This window comes from Nomia melanderi, unplaced genomic scaffold (assembly GCF_051020985.1).
Source record: "Nomia melanderi isolate GNS246 unplaced genomic scaffold, iyNomMela1 scaffold0232, whole genome shotgun sequence".
Lineage (NCBI taxonomy): Eukaryota > Metazoa > Arthropoda > Insecta > Hymenoptera > Halictidae > Nomia > Nomia melanderi.
This window is the reverse complement of record NW_027475347.1, coordinates 29,765-35,000: the sequence shown is the minus strand read 5'-3', so window position 1 is coordinate 35,000 and position 5,236 is coordinate 29,765.

Sequence of the window (5,236 nt, the reverse complement as noted above, 5' to 3'; positions counted from 1 at the left end):
TTATAGTAACCAAACGGGCGGCCGCGACGACCGCGGCGCCGGCCGCTCAGCACGGGCGCTTATGGTGGTAAACTGCCGCGCGTACAGACCAACCGGCCGGGCTGCTGGTACTTAGCCGCTGAAACTATGGTCGATTCGAACATATATTAACATACGATTTTTATTCGATAAATCGTTATTGTACATATTAAACGTTAGTTTCCACCGAAAGAAAAATTTTTTAGAATTTTTTTTTTCCAAAAATTGCAAGAGTAAACTTTTTTAATATTCGATTTAAAAATTTTTAAATGCTTAATCCTTACATTAAACTACTGGGAGAACTCAGAAATCATAATGAAAAAAATTACAAAAATTTATTTTTCTCAGAAACTCCGAAAAACAGAGTGGTCGAATCCGTGCAAGCCGGAATTTTTCTAAGTCCCCACGGTCAAGAGTAAACTTTTTTAATAAGCGTTTTAAAATTATTTCAATGTTTAATCCATGCGTAAACATGAAGTTTATTAACGTTTTTAACATTAAAAAAAATTACAAAAATTTATTTTTCGGAAAAAATGGAAAAAACCGATTCGTCGGAGCGAGGTGTCCTGCCCGTGCGGTAATTCCAGCAGGCGAATCGGACTTCCCGAAATTTTTCTAAGTCCCACGGTCGACACCAACTTTTTTAATAAGCGTTTTAAAATTATTTCAATGTTTAATCCATGCGTAAACATGAAGTTTATTAACGTTTTTAACATTAAAAAAAATTACAAAAATTTATTTTTCGGAAAAAAAGGAAAAAACCGATTCGGCGGAGCGAGGTGTCCAGCCCGTGCGGTAATTCCAGCAGGCGAATCGGACTTCCCGAAATTTTTCTAAGTCCCACGGTCGACACCAACTTTTTTAATAAGCGTTTTAAAATTATTTCAATGTTTAATCCATGCGTAAACATGATGTTTATTAACGTTTTCAACGTTAAAAAAAATTACAAAAATTTATTTTTCAAAAAAAATGGAAAAAACCGATTCGTCGGAGCGAGGTGTCCTGCCCGTGCGGTAATTCCAGCAGGCGAATCGGACTTCCCGAAATTTTTCTAAGTCCCACGGTCGACACCAACTTTTTTAATAAGCGTTTTAAAATTATTTCAATGTTTAATCCATGCGTAAACATGAAGTTTATTAACGTTTTTAACATTAAAAAAAATTACAAAAATTTATTTTTCGGAAAAAATGGAAAAAACCGATTCGTCGGAGCGAGGTGTCCTGCCCGTGCGGTAATTCCAGCAGGCGAATCGGACTTCCCGAAATTTTTCTAAGTCCCACGGTCGACACCAACTTTTTTAATAAGCGTTTTAAAATTATTTCAATGTTTAATCCATGCGTAAACATGAAGTTTATTAACGTTTTTAACATTAAAAAAAATTACAAAAATTTATTTTTCGGAAAAAAAGGAAAAAACCGATTCGGCGGAGCGAGGTGTCCAGCCCGTGCGGTAATTCCAGCAGGCGAATCGGACTTCCCGAAATTTTTCTAAGTCCCACGGTCGACACCAACTTTTTTAATAAGCGTTTTAAAATTATTTCAATGTTTAATCCATGCGTAAACATGAAGTTTATTAACGTTTTTAACATTAAAAAAAATTACAAAAATTTATTTTTCGGAAAAAATGGAAAAAACCGATTCGTCGGAGCGAGGTGTCCTGCCCGTGCGGTAATTCCAGCAGGCGAATCGGACTTCCCGAAATTTTTCTAAGTCCCACGGTCGACACCAACTTTTTTAATAAGCGTTTTAAAATTATTTCAATGTTTAATCCATGCGTAAACATGAAGTTTATTAACGTTTTTAACATTAAAAAAAATTACAAAAATTTATTTTTCGGAAAAAAAGGAAAAAACCGATTCGGCGGAGCGAGGTGTCCAGCCCGTGCGGTAATTCCAGCAGGCGAATCGGACTTCCCGAAATTTTTCTAAGTCCCACGGTCGACACCAACTTTTTTAATAAGCGTTTTAAAATTATTTCAATGTTTAATCCATGCGTAAACATGATGTTTATTAACGTTTTCAACGTTAAAAAAAATTACAAAAATTTATTTTTCAAAAAAAATGGAAAAAACCGATTCGTCGGAGCGAGGTGTCCTGCCCGTGCGGTAATTCCAGCAGGCGAATCGGACTTCCCGAAATTTTTCTAAGTCCCACGGTCGACACCAACATTTTTAATAAGCGTTTTAAAATTATTTCAATGTTTAATCCATGCGTAAACATGAAGTTTATTAACGTTTTTAACATTAAAAAAAATTACAAAAATTTATTTTTCGGAAAAAATGGAAAAAACCGATTCGTCGGAGCGAGGTGTCCTGCCCGTGCGGTAATTCCAGCAGGCGAATCGGACTTCCCGAAATTTTTCTAAGTCCCACGGTCGACACCAACTTTTTTAATAAGCGTTTTAAAATTATTTCAATGTTTAATCCATGCGTAAACATGAAGTTTATTAACGTTTTTAACATTAAAAAAAATTACAAAAATTTATTTTTCGGAAAAAAAGGAAAAAACCGATTCGGCGGAGCGAGGTGTCCAGCCCGTGCGGTAATTCCAGCAGGCGAATCGGACTTCCCGAAATTTTTCTAAGTCCCACGGTCGACACCAACTTTTTTAATAAGCGTTTTAAAATTATTTCAATGTTTAATCCATGCGTAAACATGATGTTTATTAACGTTTTCAACGTTAAAAAAAATTACAAAAATTTATTTTTCAAAAAAAATGGAAAAAACCGATTCGTCGGAGCGAGGTGTCCTGCCCGTGCGGTAATTCCAGCAGGCGAATCGGACTTCCCGAAATTTTTCTAAGTCCCACGGTCGACACCAACTTTTTTAATAAGTGTTTTAAAATTATTTCAATGTTTAATCCATGCGTAAACATGAAGTTTATTAACGTTTTTAACATTAAAAAAAATTACAAAAATTTATTTTTCGGAAAAAATGGAAAAAACCGATTCGTCGGAGCGAGGTGTCCTGCCCGTGCGGTAATTCCAGCAGGCGAATCGGACTTCCCGAAATTTTTCTAAGTCCCACGGTCGACACCAACTTTTTTAATAAGCGTTTTAAAATTATTTCAATGTTTAATCCATGCGTAAACATGAAGTTTATTAACGTTTTTAACATTAAAAAAAATTACAAAAATTTATTTTTCGGAAAAAAAGGAAAAAACCGATTCGGCGGAGCGAGGTGTCCAGCCCGTGCGGTAATTCCAGCAGGCGAATCGGACTTCCCGAAATTTTTCTAAGTCCCACGGTCGACACCAACTTTTTTAATAAGCGTTTTAAAATTATTTCAATGTTTAATCCATGCGTAAACATGAAGTTTATTAACGTTTTTAACATTAAAAAAAATTACAAAAATTTATTTTTCGGAAAAAATGGAAAAAACCGATTCGTCGGAGCGAGGTGTCCTGCCCGTGCGGTAATTCCAGCAGGCGAATCGGACTTCCCGAAATTTTTCTAAGTCCCACGGTCGACACCAACTTTTTTAATAAGCGTTTTAAAATTATTTCAATGTTTAATCCATGCGTAAACATGAAGTTTATTAACGTTTTTAACATTAAAAAAAATTACAAAAATTTATTTTTCGGAAAAAAAGGAAAAAACCGATTCGGCGGAGCGAGGTGTCCAGCCCGTGCGGTAATTCCAGCAGGCGAATCGGACTTCCCGAAATTTTTCTAAGTCCCACGGTCGACACCAACTTTTTTAATAAGCGTTTTAAAATTATTTCAATGTTTAATCCATGCGTAAACATGATGTTTATTAACGTTTTCAACGTTAAAAAAAATTACAAAAATTTATTTTTCAAAAAAAATGGAAAAAACCGATTCGTCGGAGCGAGGTGTCCTGCCCGTGCGGTAATTCCAGCAGGCGAATCGGACTTCCCGAAATTTTTCTAAGTCCCACGGTCGACACCAACTTTTTTAATAAGCGTTTTAAAATTATTTCAATGTTTAATCCATGCGTAAACATGAAGTTTATTAACGTTTTTAACATTAAAAAAAATTACAAAAATTTATTTTTCGGAAAAAATGGAAAAAACCGATTCGTCGGAGCGAGGTGTCCTGCCCGTGCGGTAATTCCAGCAGGCGAATCGGACTTCCCGAAATTTTTCTAAGTCCCACGGTCGACACCAACTTTTTTAATAAGCGTTTTAAAATTATTTCAATGTTTAATCCATGCGTAAACATGAAGTTTATTAACGTTTTTAACATTAAAAAAAATTACAAAAATTTATTTTTCGGAAAAAAAGGAAAAAACCGATTCGGCGGAGCGAGGTGTCCAGCCCGTGCGGTAATTCCAGCAGGCGAATCGGACTTCCCGAAATTTTTCTAAGTCCCACGGTCGACACCAACTTTTTTAATAAGCGTTTTAAAATTATTTCAATGTTTAATCCATGCGTAAACATGAAGTTTATTAACGTTTTTAACATTAAAAAAAATTACAAAAATTTATTTTTCGGAAAAAATGGAAAAAACCGATTCGTCGGAGCGAGGTGTCCTGCCCGTGCGGTAATTCCAGCAGGCGAATCGGACTTCCCGAAATTTTTCTAAGTCCCACGGTCGACACCAACTTTTTTAATAAGCGTTTTAAAATTATTTCAATGTTTAATCCATGCGTAAACATGAAGTTTATTAACGTTTTTAACATTAAAAAAAATTACAAAAATTTATTTTTCGGAAAAAAAGGAAAAAACCGATTCGGCGGAGCGAGGTGTCCAGCCCGTGCGGTAATTCCAGCAGGCGAATCGGACTTCCCGAAATTTTTCTAAGTCCCACGGTCGACACCAACTTTTTTAATAAGCGTTTTAAAATTATTTCAATGTTTAATCCATGCGTAAACATGAAGTTTATTAACGTTTTTAACATTAAAAAAAATTACAAAAATTTATTTTTCGGAAAAAATGGAAAAAACCGATTCGTCGGAGCGAGGTGTCCTGCCCGTGCGGTAATTCCAGCAGGCGAATCGGACTTCCCGAAATTTTTCTAAGTCCCACGGTCGACACCAACTTTTTTAATAAGCGTTTTAAAATTATTTCAATGTTTAATCCATGCGTAAACATGAAGTTTATTAACGTTTTTAACATTAAAAAAAATTACAAAAATTTATTTTTCGGAAAAAAAGGAAAAAACCGATTCGGCGGAGCGAGGTGTCCAGCCCGTGCGGTAATTCCAGCAGGCGAATCGGACTTCCCGAAATTTTTCTAAGTCCCACGGTCGACACCAACT